Source organism: Ochotona princeps, chromosome 21 (assembly GCF_030435755.1).
Source record: "Ochotona princeps isolate mOchPri1 chromosome 21, mOchPri1.hap1, whole genome shotgun sequence".
NCBI classification, from domain to species: Eukaryota; Metazoa; Chordata; class Mammalia; order Lagomorpha; family Ochotonidae; genus Ochotona; species Ochotona princeps.
This window is the reverse complement of record NC_080852.1, coordinates 11286236-11300864: the sequence shown is the minus strand read 5'-3', so window position 1 is coordinate 11300864 and position 14629 is coordinate 11286236. Positions and strand designations below refer to the sequence as shown.

At 38.7% G+C, this 14629-nt stretch overlaps 1 pseudogene; it reads right to left on the bottom strand.

The window, feature by feature from the left end:
- Window positions 1–4562: 4562 nt before the first annotated feature.
- Window positions 4563–4848, bottom strand: LOC101530178 (large ribosomal subunit protein eL27-like; annotated as a pseudogene).
- Window positions 4849–14629: the final 9781 nt, after the last annotated feature.

The following is a 14629-nucleotide window of genomic DNA, read 5'->3' as shown; positions in this document are numbered from 1 at the left end:
GAGATTCGCATTTCAAGGCAGAACAGTTTGTGTGTATATCTCAGGCATTTATTAAAGAATTGTAAAGGGGTGTGTTTTTTCATATCATGGAATGTTTCAGTGGCCAATGACAGATATTCTGTAGCACATTTCTTGATTTGCCTATGCTATATTATCTCTGCACCCATGAACAAACCTACTTCTCATGGCATATAATTCTCTTAATATGCTATTGAACTCCACTAGTTGTTGTTTGAACATTTTTACATCTTTCTTGTCCAACAATATTAGCCTTTAAATTGTTGTTTCTCTTTTGGGAAGGGGGAGTCTAGGAATCTTATTCTGGCTTTCATAAGGGTAAAGCTGGTCTTAAAAAGCAAAAGTAAGTTTTTTTTTTTTTTAATCAAGGTGCAATGAGGTTCTTTCCATTAAAATTTTTATTTTATTGAAAATACAGATTTACAGAGGAGAGACAAAGATCTTCCATCCACTAGTTCACTTCCCAAATGGTTGCAATGGCCAGAGCTGAGTCAAACTGAAGCCAGGAGCATTCTCCAGTTCTCCCACATGGGTGCATGGCCCCAATGCTTTGAGCCATCCTCTACTGCCTTTACAGCTTATAAGCAGGGAGCTGGAAGGGAAATGGAGAAGCCAGGACATGAACCAACATATAGGATCCTTGCACTTAAGTTGGAGGATTAGCCAATTGAGCCAATGCACTAGGCCCAAAAAACAAATTTGAATACATCCACTTTTCAGGTTTTTGGAGTGTCGAAAGAATTGGAATTGACTCTCTTGAATGCTTGTTATTAATAAATTCAGTAAAGCTGCAGGATAGAGAATCAAAATATTTGCATTCTTATCTATGAAAAAACTTAATTCCACTCACAATAATGCCAGAAGAAATGAAGTCTTAGAAACAATTTTTAAAAACTATTTATGAAAGAGAGCACACTTTTATCTGCTGCTTCACTGCCTAGATGGCCACAACTGTGCCTGAGCCAAGCAGAAACGAGTAGCCACAAGTTTCATCTGGTCTTCCCATGGACTCTGGGCATCTTCCTCTGGTTTCCCAGGCCATTTGTGTGGATCTGAATTAGAAATAGCCTAGTCATGACTCAAACCCACCACATGAAATGCCAGCAGTTTTATATCCTATGCTACAACACCAGCCCTTTAGATTTGTATTCTGTAAACCATAAATTTTCAATAAAAGAAATTGAATAAGACATAACTGAAAAGATATCCCACATTCATATATCAAAATTTGTAGTATCAGTCCCAGTGCAGTAGCCTAATGGTTAAAGTCCTCACTTTATACACCAGGATCTCATATGGGCGCCGGTTCATGTCTCTGCCACCCTGCTTCCCATCCAGCTCCCTGCTTGTGGCCTGGGAAAACAGTCGAGAATGGCCGGCCCAAAGCCTTGTGAACCTGTACCCATGTGGGAGACCTGGAGGAGGCTCCTGGCTCTTGGTTTCGGATTGGCTTAACTCTGGCCATTGCGGCCAGTTGGGGAGTGAATCAGCAGATGAAACATCTTCCTCTCAGTCTCTTCTCCTTTCTATATATCTGCCTTTCCAATAAATATAAATAAATCTTTTTAAGAAACTGATAGTATCCGCATGTCCACTTTACCCAAAGTAATCCTTCAATACAATACCTTTCAAATTCCAATCATATATTTCACAGAAACAGGAAAAAGAGCTCTTAAATCTACAGACAACATACAACCTGAATAGCTAAAACCATCTTGAGTGAGAACAAACTTAGAGGTGTCTCCCTCTCTGATTGCAAAGTATATTCAAAACTATAGTAAAATGGTATTTGAAAAAAGACACTTTGATCATTGAAGCGAAATAAAGATTGCAGAAGTAAACTCTAATACATGCTCAAGTAATCATGTGATAGGGATGCTAAGAAAAATCAGGAAAGAATAATCATAATAAATGCTAGGAAAAAATTGGGTATCTGTATGCAATAGAATGAAATGGGACATTTAACCATTTACACAAATTAATTTGAAATAGATTAGAAACTTAAATGTTATATACTTATGATACTATAAACCTCCTGGAATAAGGAGACCATGCCCTGATAACATTGGCAAGGATTTTTAAAATATATATAATACCAAAAACACAGAGAACAATAGCAAAAATAAGTATCAAACTATTAATCAAAAAATGCTTTGACAAATTGAGTTTAATGTCTTTGGCATAAAATTAATGTTTTAAAAGGTCTATACTCCATTCTGGAGACTGTGAAGTTGGACAAATTTAGTTCCTTGCAGTTTTAAAACTGAGGTCCCAACTGGTTGAACTCACATATTCATGCTCTCTTTCGCTCTCTGATTTTGAGTTAACATATAATACTTACATATTACAGGTGATACGGTGCTACATATCAATACAAACACACCGTAGATCAACCATACCAGGCAAACAGCTTTTCCATTCTTTAACTTTCACTGTGTGTGGATGCTAACTGCTGCTCTGCTCCAGTGCTTTATACAGAATATGATACATTGTGCACTTCCCCTCTTAGCTCAGGACTATTCTTAGCTTCTAAAGGTCACCCACTTGCCTTAGATAGGCCCTGATTCCTCCGTTTCTAAGTTAATAATGACAGGTCAAGTCTCTCTGACACTTCAAATCTTTTGTCTCTCTCTTCATTGTATGATTAAATGATAAAATATTCCTCAAAGATGGTTATTTTAAATCCAAAACTCCAAATCTCTTATGCTTTTTAAAATTGTTTTTTAATTAATTCTCTTACTGCCTGAGGTGTACGAGGTGTAATTATATATTTAAATTATGTCCAGAGTACATTAGAACAGCATCTCACTCCAGGGTTACACAGCGACTGTGGGATGTGTATAATCACTTCGGTTACCTGTCAGGCACCTTCTACTTTCCTCCTCTACATGCTCATTCCATCCCAGCCAGGCTGACTTGCTGTTCTTCCAGAGTAATTCCTCGTTCTACTTTGTAGTCATACCTAGAACGTTGACACTGACATTCATCCGGGATGTTCCTTTCCCAGACATCCTCATGGTACGTGTCCTCACCATCTCTGAGTTTTTGTCTAGACATCACCTCGTCAGTACGGATGTACCAAAATCCATTATTTGAAATGACAACCCAACTCCTTTACTGTTCTACATCCACATTCTTTCCCTTTTTTGCTTAATCTTGACCTTCTGAAATAAGTCTCTTGGGTTATCACTTGCATTGTCTCTTGTTTGAGATCTGATTCCTACATTATATTGTTTAGTGAATCCAAACACCTAAAAGTAGCTGGATCTGTCCAGACACATGAGTTTGCAATTTTGCTAGACACTGGATGTGACACAGTTGAGCACTTGGAACACATTTTTTCCCCATGAAATCTTAACCAATTGGCCTCCAAACAGGATGTTTTCCTTCCTTTCTTCATTTATTTGAAAGAGATAAAAAGTGAGACCAGGAGATCCCATCCTGTGTTTGACTCCTCATTGTCTGCAAGAGAAAACTAGCCCGGGCTAAAACAAGGAGCTTACAACTCAGTCCAGGTCTCCCAGGTTGATAGCAGGGACCCAGTTATTTGAATTATCACCACTGCCAGTAGGTTGTGGGGAATGGAAGTCAGGAGCTAGAGCTGGGAATCAAATTCAGGTGTGAGCATCTTAAATACTATATTAAATATCTTCTCTCCATTGTAGATTTTGGCTTCTTCATTGTACATATTATAATTATGAATCTTATACTTGCACTACTTTGATGTTAAAATTAATTTCATCTTTTAATTCATTGTTGAATCTTTTGGTAATGTTTCCTTTTGGATTTTTAAATGTTTCCTTTTTGGATTTTTAAATGGGTCTGTAAGTGTTCAGTGCTGTTATCACTTTTACTATTAGTATTACATCACAGTGGGAAAAACAAATCAGAACACTTTCTATCCATCATTAGTCAGCTGCGATTGCATAACAATGCCATGGCTTGGGAAGCTTAAATAGCAGTTGTAATTGTTCACTTGGTAGGCTGGGAAGCCCAAGGTCAGATTACATGTCAACTCATTCTCCAATGAGGGCTTTCTCCTTGGCTTATAAATGGAGATAACATCCTCTCTGAGAGAGAAAGGGAATTGGAAACTTGGAGAAGGGAGATAATACTCTGGTATCTTTTATTAGAAGGCCATCAAAGCTGCCAGATACGAACCTACCTATTGATTGTATTCAACCTTAATTACCTGGTACAGGCCCTATATCGAAAGATACTTTCCTATTGCTTAAGACTTCAGCATGTAAATTAGGGTGGAGAAGACACAGTTCAGACAGTGACATCAGCTTAGCATGTTTTCTGAGCATACTAAATAGTCTGATAAGCTTGCCACATACGTTTTGTGCCTCTCCTTTCATTTGTACCTTTTTAAATTCACTTGGTCTTTAATGAATTTAGTTTTTTTTTTAAAGTTCTTAAGGAGTGAAACAAAAAATGTATAAAACCACAACTTCTGGAAGAACCATTTGTTCTTGCCAGTCTTGTGCCTCTCCTTAAACTTGATCTTGGCCTCTCCTTGGGCCTTGTGTTTCAGAGCAGTCTCAGAAGACATCCTTGTGGACCACAGTTTCATCCAAGGGAATATCCAGAGTACCTCGGGGACAGGTGATGGTTGTCGTTATACACCTTCACAAACAACTTGGTCTTGAATTGCTTGGCAATCTTCTTCTCATCCATGACAACTGTCCCTTTGCAGGGATAGTGGTCAGTGCTGGCCACCTGAGTGTGGCTGTAGGGACGAACCAAGATGTTGTCATCAATGTTCTTCACAATGGCGGGCTTTGCCTTGCTTCTGGCCAGGACCAGCACCACCTTCCTGGGTTTCATCAACTTGGCCCTTTCAACAGCAACCACTTGGACCTACTGAGTTTTGTTAAATGGCATTTCTCTAAGTTACCATTCATTTAATTTTCATCCATCCTTTAAAAAATCTCTTCAGGGGACGGCATTATGGCACAGCTAGTTAAACTGCCTCTTGTAACACTAGCTTCCTGTAGTAGGATTCAGCTGCTGTCCTGGCTACTACATTTCTCATTTAGATTACTACTTATGCACCCAGGAAGGCAGTGGAATATGATCTGAGAACTTGGGACCCTGCCACTCACCTGGGAGAACCAGAAAGAGTTTCTGCCTTTGTGCCATCCCTAACTGTTGTGGTCTTTTAGGAAGTGAACCCGTAGATGCAATAAATTTCTTTCCATGTCTATTCATCTCTGCCACTCTGCCTTTCAGGTAAATATGAAACTTTAAAAATCTCTTCCAGTATGGTTACAAGCACTTTCTCTTTCCAACATGGTCTTCTTTAAATTTTAAATTAAGGCTTATAAAAACCTAATCTGTTGTCATTCTTTCTACATATCTAGCTCTTGCAGTTTCAGATCTTTTATTTTTCACTTTCTACTTGATTACTTTCTACTTTAATCTTAATTCTTTAAAAGTTCTCACTTTATTGTTCACTTTGTATTATTGAGCTGAATGTTGATATGTTGTGTTTTGTTTCTCTGTGGAACCATTGAAGAATGGATTATTTTTCCTTTGGGAATCATTTATTCCTGCAACACTGTAATAAGTCCAAGTCTCATTAGCAATACTTACAGAGTTTCGACTTTTGCTGTTGAAATGTCTACTCTTATCATTTTTCCCTATAATTGATGATTCTGAGTTAGGCTTCGTTAGGAAGTTTAGTTTTTGATTGGGTAAACTTTATTGTACTTAGATGTGCCTTGTTTAATGATGTTGAGGGCACTTTCATACACCTGTTGGTCATTTTTATATGTTCTTGGGAAACTACCCAGAACTTTTGCCTGTTTAAAAAAAACTATAATTTGTTTTATGATAAAATTCCATGGGCTCTAGGATTTCCTGTCCCCCTCACAGAATTCCTCTCCTCCCTGCCTGATTTCCCCTCTAGTACTGCAATGGGTAGTCACAAGTCCATCATTCCACTGTTGAGGTGTTTCCTGACATTGTAGTTTTGCCTGTTTTTAATAAGGTATTTTTACTATTTTTTTTAGTTCCTTATACAGTTTAAATACAAACTTTTGAAAAAAACACATGACTTACAAACACTTGATCCCTGTTATAAGATTCCATCTCGTTTTGTTGATTATTTTCATTGCCATGTTGAAAGGTTTTGGTTTGTGCAATACTACTCGTTCATCTTTGCTTTTATTGCCTATAATTTTGGGTTATATCCAAGAAATTAACAGCCAAGATCAACATCAAGAAACTTCTTCCATGTTTTCTTCTAAGCATTTTGTCACTTTTGATCTTACGTCTAAGTCTTTAAACTATTTTGAATTGATGTTTTTCATGTGCTATAAGGGTCCAATCTGATTTTTTTTCACATGTGGATATGCAGTCTTCTCCACATTGAAGGGATTGTCTTTTCAGAATTGTGTCTTGGTGTCTTGTCAAAGATTACTTAACCACATACACAAGTGTTTATCTTTTCTGTTCCTTTGCCAAGGTGGCTGCTTTCACTTGGTTTATTTTTTCAGATTTATCTATAGATTGCTTTGAGTAATATGGACTTCTTGACAATATAATTATTCTGATCCACAAACATGTGATGACTTTTATTTGCATAGTCTGATTCCTTTCACCAATAATTCCATTTGGTATGACATATCTGTCTTGTCCTTGGTTAAACTTATACTCAAGTATTTTACTTTTGATATTTGATTCTAGTGTAAGTGGAATTATGTTTCCCCACATAGATTGATTTATCTTTGAAGGCGTGGCAGAAAGAGAAGAGACAGAGAGAAGCAGTGGAAAAGGGAGAGCCCATTCTAGTGTCCACCAGGTCACTGCCCTGGAGAACCACAGTGGCCAGGGCTGGTGCAGGTCCACCGCAGAATCCCAGACCTGCAACCAAGATTATCGCATGCATAGCAGAGCTCCAAGCACTTGTCCATTTTATGCTGTGCCCAGGCATATCAGCAGGAATCTGGATCAGCCCCAGGGCTGCCTGCACTTTACCTGGTGCTCGGATTCAGGATATTGGTATTGCAAGCAGAGTTTAAAAAACAAATGACTTAATGGCTATAGAACTTGAGGAGACACTCCCTATTCCAATTCTAACGTTGTTGTTTTGTTTTGCCTCTTTGTGTTGGATACCTTACAAGGGACTTATTGACTGTGACTTGTTTTGCAAGACTAGATACTGATTTCTTAGACATCTTTTGTATTACTTTCTTACATGTAGTTACATTGACTTCTATTCTTGACACCTCCCTTCTTTCTGCTTTGAGTAGATTTTGCTGTTCTGTTCATGTGGGAGATAGCAAGTAAAAATACTGGTTTGGGATATAAAATTACTGATTTGAAATATGTCCTAATTTCCCAGCTAAATATTTTAATGCTCTTAATTTTGCTTTTAGCAATTTTTGCAGTATCTTATGTGTTTTGATATATACTGTTTCTGTATTCATTTTTTATGTAATGTTCATAATTCTCTTTGCCCTGAAGATTAATTTGAGGTGTTTTGCCAATTTCCATATATTTTGATATTTACATGTCTTTTAAAATTATTCTCATATGGTTCCATTATCAGAAATGACACTAATTTAGCTTTTACAAATTTGCAGAAGGTTCCTGATGGTTCCATAATGGTATTAGTGAATGCATCATGGCACTTTAAAGCATATACAGCATTCTGACATTAATGTTCTTTTTGTGTCATGAGATTATTTTGGTGCAATAGTTGACTTAAATCTATATCCTTACTGATTGTCTCTCCAGTGGGTCTGTCAGTTTCAGACACCAGTGTCTACATTCTATAGCCATCATGCGAATTCGCATGTTTCTCCTTCAACCTTCCAAGTTTATATTTCAAATATCGTTCAGTATACTCATATGTATTAGCATTGTATCTTTGAATAAATCCTTTTACTGTTTTATGATATCTCACCTTTTTGTGATATCCCACATTGTATGTAGTAATTGCATTTACTCCTAGATCCATACTATCACAAAATAATATACGTACATGTTTTTGTTAGTTTTCATGTTAAATGTTTTTAAACCCTTTAATTTTATCAATTTTTGTTATTGAATTTGACATGGTTTCCTTATAAATGACATATGACTAAATGACCCTTTTTCTTTTTCCATGTTTTAAATTACCATCATTTTATGATACAGTTCTATAGGCCCTGGGATTGCCCCCTCCACAAGTACCCCCACCCACACTGAGTTCCCCTATATCATTACAACAGTATAGTTCTTCATTAACATTCATACATCCATCATTGCAGGCATGGACAATGACATCCTGCATCCAGCATCTGTTGTCAAGATATAGTTAAGTTTCATTGGGAGTCCATATTTGATCTGGAAGTAGCGATGCGTACTGCATTGAATCCTCACATCTGGATATGATAGTCTCCAGCACAGTTACTATACATTCCTTTAAAAGAAAAGCCACAAAGCAAAATCAACAATAGGAAGAAAAATAGAAATTTACATGCCAATATGTTAATAACATGCTACTGAATAACTAATGTGTCACTAAAAACATAAACAAGAACCTTCTTGAAGAAAATGATGCTACTGTGTGACCTATGAGTTAGTGTAGAATTTAGTATGAGAAAAAACTGTTTTGAAGAAATGAAAACAAAAACAAAAATGTCAAAATCCATGAGATAGTGTTTCTGCTGATCGTTGTTGGTGAGATATGTCTGCTGTAGGCAACAAATAGGTGGATCTTGTTTTTTTAACCCAGTCTAATAATCTGACATTTGATTAATGAGTTTAAGCCATTTACATTCAGGGTTAAAATGAATAGCTGGTAATTTGGTTGTATCATTTTAGCAATGGGTTGTTCATTGATTTAGTCTTCTGCTGTTTTACTGAGATGTTCTTCACATTTGCCTTTGGTTTTAGTGGGTGCTATTCCTTTTTTCTGTCAAGAGGACATCTTCAAGTCTTCAGTAATACTCATTGTTCCTCTGTTTCTTTTGCATTTGGTCATTGTACTTCTGGTTAGCAGATTCTTCTTTTTAGGGTAGGTTGGAACACATTCCAGGATTAGGGAGATAGCAGGTATCCTACATAGCTAGGTTGTTGGTGGTGCTGATCTTGCTGGAACCTGCTGGCCTTTAGGTCTGAGGGCTATACAGACATATTTTGAGTCATAAGATCCCAAAATCAGTACTTTCTGTGTGGGTTCAGTGCAATACATTGAGCTGTAATGAATTTGCTTCCAGTTCAGCATATGCACAGCTCACTGTTGTCCCTCCAATCTCAAAGCCTTCGCCAAATGTACAAAATGATGCCTGATGTGCCACTAGTGGGGTTGTGGATCTGCTGGCTGTTGAGTCTGGGGGCTATCCGGGCCTATTTTAGGTGAAACCTGTAAGATGATACTTCAGTGTGATTCACTGAGCCAGAAATGAGTTTGCCCCAAGCTTAGTGCATGTGCAGCCCTGTCCCAAAGTCTTTGCTTCCCTACACAAAATGGTGCCCTATTTGGCTCTTGCAGAGTCTGGACTGTGAGATCCAGCCTGTCTTGTACCACTGTTTGGGATCTGCTATGTCTCTGCTACTGGGCAAATCAAATAAATCACCAGGACAGGCAGTTGTTTGGATTAACTTCCTGAGTTAACTTCCAGTGGACTTCCCTTCCCACTTCGCTGCTGGTGGGTGTCTGGGTAACCAGAGGAGCTCAGATGGCCACTTGCTGACTGTCACCAGGGCATCTGGTCACTGCAGCACCACACTGTTGTCTCCACTGCTTTCCCATGTCTGTCAGTCTCCAGGTGCCCCTCTGTCATTGTTCTTCCTCTCCTATTTCTTGGAGTGTGTCCTCTCTGCTTCACATTGGCTATGTTTGTCTGATTGTTTAAATGTATCCATACCCTATTTTGCCATCTTTGTTCTTGAAACATCCATATTTTAAACACAACCTGCTATTGTCTATCTCTATCTTAATATATTCAGACCATTTACTCTTTTTTTTTTTAAAGATTTATTCATTTTATTACAGCCAGATATACACAGAGGAGGAGAGACAGAGAGGAAGATCTTCCGTCCGATGATTCACTCCCCAAGTGAGCTGCAATGGGCTGTGCTGCGCCGATCCGAAGCCGGGAACCTGGAACCTCTTCCGGGTCTCCCACGTGGGTGCAGGGTCCCAATGCATTGGGCCGTCCTCAACTGCTTTCCCAGGCCACAAGCAGGGAGCTGGATGGGAAATGGAGCTGCCAGGATTAGAACCAGTGCCCATATGGGATCCCGGGGCTTTCAAGGCGAAGACTTTAGCCGCTAGGCCATGCCGCCGGGCCCCAGACCATTTACTCTTAAGTAATATTAATATGCTGGCACTACAGCTTGTCATTTTATTATTTGTCTTATTTTTCTCCACTGACTCTTCATTTCTGTTTTCCTTGAATACTTAGGACTTAATGCAGCATTTCTCAAGGTTTGACCTGGACTTTAACAATATATTTAGAATATCTCTTGATATATTTTAATAATGGTTCTGATGGGTAATCCAGGCAGAAAAATACATGTGATATAGCTACAATGTGTTTTATGTTGTACCATCTCCAATTAGTATAAAATTATCACCCAAACATTCACAGTTTGTTCTAGACTTTTTGTTTTAAAAAAAATTGTATAGTTTAACTACCAAGCAATAAACCCTAGAATTCTTCATACATTTCTAGCTGCTATTTAATAGCCTCCTTAAATGACCTTTCCTGATTCCTACATCCCCCAAATTCTACTCATCCTCTGATTACTGCCACTATATTCTCAACCTAAATGAGTTAAATTGAGTACAATAATGTGAACTCTCTGTGATTGACTTATTTTATTTAACATAATGACTTTCACTTTTTCTCTTTTTTTTTTTTTTACTTCCGTTTCCATGACCTCCATTTCTATCCAGGTTGTTCTGACAGGAATTCACAATTTCTGACTGAGTAATATTCTACCTCTTCATCAATTGATGGGCAATTGTTTCCATTACTTGGAAAGTGTGGATGTTACTGCAATAAACATGAGAGTGCATATGATCCTTCAATAGGTTGATCCAATTTCTCTTGGACGTATACCCAGGAATAGTATGCATAATCAAATTGTAATTCTGGAACCCAGCAAAATGGCTCAATTGGCTAATCCTGCCTTGCAAGGGCAGGTTTCCAGGTTGTGTCCCATGTGGGCACCAGGTTGTGTCCCAGTTCCCGCATTTCCCATCCAGCTCCCTGCTTACAGCCAGAGAAAGCAAAAGAGAATGGCCCAAAGCCTTGGAACCTTGCACTCACGTGGGAGACCTGGAAGAAGCTCCCAGCTGCAAATCAACTCAGTTCTGGCCATTGTGGCCATTTGGGGAGTGAATCAGCCAGTGGAAACTCTTTCTCTGTCTTCTTGCCTATAAAATCTCCCTTTCCAATAAAAATATCTTTTGAAAAATTGTTGTTCTGTTTTTACTTCGTGGAAGAGCCTCTGTAATGTCATCCAAAATTATTTCAGTGCTTTTTCATATACGCCAACAGTGGGGTTAGTCGGTTCCCTTTTCTCTGTTCCCTGGCTTGTAGTTGCTAGTTTGTTGTTATTGTTTAATACTCTAACTAGAGGGAGATTGTTTTGATCTACTTTTACTTGATGACTTGTGATGTTTAACATATTTTCAAGGACTTCTTGGCCATTTATGTCTTGAAGAAATGTCTGCTTAAATCTATTGCTCATTTTTAAACAGGATGGTGTTCTAGCTGTTGAGTTTGAGCTCCTTAATATACTGATAGTAACACCTTGTCAAATACATAGCTTGCTGTCGGGAGCACTGCACGTGTGCCCTAAGATGGCGCTGAGACCTCTCCTGCCCCAGAAAGCTTGGCGGTACACAGGTTTCAGGAAGTGCCTTCTGATTGGCCCGTAGCTGCATGCTTAGCGCGTGTGCTACGCGTGATCAGAGCTATGATTGGCGTGCCTGCCGCGTGCATCGGTGACCTTTAAGCTGATTGGACTAGGATTGTATTTAGCGGTGGGGGTTTCAGGAAGAAGGGGGACAGGACAGGAAGACGGAGACGGAGACGGACGGACAGACTGAGACGGAGGACAGGGTACGACTGGGACGGGCGGACGGACAGAAGAAGACTAGGGGTGACGAGGAGGTTGGGGAATGAAGCAGAGACAAACGGGAGGAAAAGGGAGAAGTCGAGTCGACCGGCTGGGAAACGGACTGGTTGGAAAACTAAAGTTCCTCAAGAAACAGAGCCTGGAGTGTCGGGTGAATTCTTCTGCGGGACGGAAGACCCTGACAGCTTGCACATAATTTCTTCCAATTTGTAGGTAGACTGTTACTTCTTATCATTTGTTTTTGTAGAAGCTCTTTAATCTGAAGAAATTTAACTTCCTCTATATTTGATTCTGATTTCTCTGCTTTTGGAATCTTAAATAAAATCTTGCCAATTTCAATGTCCTGAAATATTTCATCTGTATGTTCTTCTAGTAGATTCATAGATTCTTATAGTTAAATTTTTAATCTCTTTTGAATTGAGTGTTTATATATAATAAAAGGGGCAGAGTCTCTTCTGTTTATAGTTGTCCAATTTTCCTAACATTATTGATTGAAAAGAAAATCCTTTTTCCAGTATTCTTTTTTTTTCAATGTTTTTAATGACTTGGTCTAACATACGTTTGCTGTTGATGTGCAAGTTTACTTTTAGGGTCCTCATTGTGTTCACTTTTCTGACAACACTGTTTAATTAAAATAGTTTTGTAACACATTGTAAAATCACATTGTACTGGGTTGGCTGTTTTTACTCAAGATGGTTTGCCCATTCAGGTGTTGTTTGTTTTGTTTGTTTTCGTGGTTCTTTTTTTTTGGTTTGTTCAGTTCATGGAGAATATATTTTATCAAAAAGAGGGTCTTAATTTCACTGAGATTTTGTATTTTTTTCTTTTAACTGTTCATTTTTTGTTTGACTAAATTGGGGTTTGTTCTTTCTAGATTTTTAAAAAAGATTTATTTATTTTTATTGCAAAGTCACATATACAGAGAGGAGAGACAGGGAGGAAGATGATTCACTCCCCAAGTGACTGCAGTGGTCGGTGCTGCACTGATCTGAAGCCAGGAGCCAGGAACTTCCTCCGGGTCTCCCATGTGGGTGCAGGCCCCAAGGCTTTGGGCCATCTTGGACTGCTTTCCCAGGTCACAAGCAGGGATCTGAATGGAAAGCAGGGATTCCAGCATTAGAACTGGTGCCCATATGGGATCTTGGCGCATTCAAGACGAGAACTTTAGCCGCTTGGCCACCACACCGGGCCCCGTGTTTGTAACTTTGTAGATCTTCAGATGTATTGTTGGATTAGTCATTTGATGTCTTTTCAGTTCCTTGATGTTGGCGGTAACTGCTACTTTTACTGTACCCCACAACTTTTGATACGTTGTGTCCATCTGCATTCATTTCTAGAATGTCTATTTCATTTTTCATTATTTCTCTGACTCACGGTTCATCTTGGGGATTCACACTGTCTTCCTTGTTCATACTTCTTTGATTTCTGTTTATTTTTGGGCATTTGTGAAAATGTTCATTCTCCTCTGACAGCTTTTGTCTTTGCAATATACCTCTGTAGCTTATTAGACTGTTTTGGTTCAAGGGTTGGCCAAGCTTCCAGGATAACCTCCAAGTTGAAAGTAGCAGATGAACTTTATTGTCAGCAGGGAAGAAGGTATGACTCTCAGCTGGTGTGATCACAATTTCATCCCCTACCCAGTTGAACCAGCATCCCTGTGTGAGTCCACATGCAGTTCAACAGTTAGAGTACATATGTCTCCCTCAGTCACAGGGAGCAAGGGATCCACTCTCACCCTCGCTTGCCTCCTCTGTCTACAGAGAGATCTGAGATGTTTTCAGAGCCAGCTGCCTTCCTGATAGAATGTCAGCCCTTTAGCATTTTCACACTCTTCCCAAACCCCAGGAATTCAGATATTTGTTCTTCTAATGCTGTCCCAGAGTACATATAAATTTTCTTTCTCCTCTAGATGTTTTTTCTCTACCCACTATGAATTTTCCAATAGCCCGTCTTTGAGCTCATCTATTCTTTACTCGTTTATTCTTTATGCACTGATAACTTACTGCAGTGTTTCTGTTTTCTATTACCATGCCTTTCAGTTTGAATATCTCTGTTTTTTAAAATTGCTTCTATCTTTTTGTTTAAAATCATAGGTGAGTTCATGACTCCCTGGAAATTTATGGTAGCCGTTGATATAAGATTGTTGTTGGATTAGGGCTCCAACTATGGATATTGCCATGGTGGGCATGCAGTTTGGTTTTCAATGCCAGAAACTTGATTAATTCTTCCCCCACTGCATGAGGAGAGTTACCTGAAGTTGGTGGGAGCAATCATACGGTAACTGTTTTGTTGTTGCCCTCTTCAATAGTTGTTTTCTCATTACACTGAAATCACATCATTTGGTCTATCATCTGGCTTCCTTGGATTTTGTAAAGGTGATCTGGGTAGGTGTTCTGATTGCTTATGTGTGAGCAGGTCACTGAGCTATCTTATTCAGTGGCCATTTTGCTCCATCTTCTGTTGGGAGGCTTTTGGTTAATTTTTCATTCTTCTCTAAGTTACATATTTATTCTGATTTTCTATT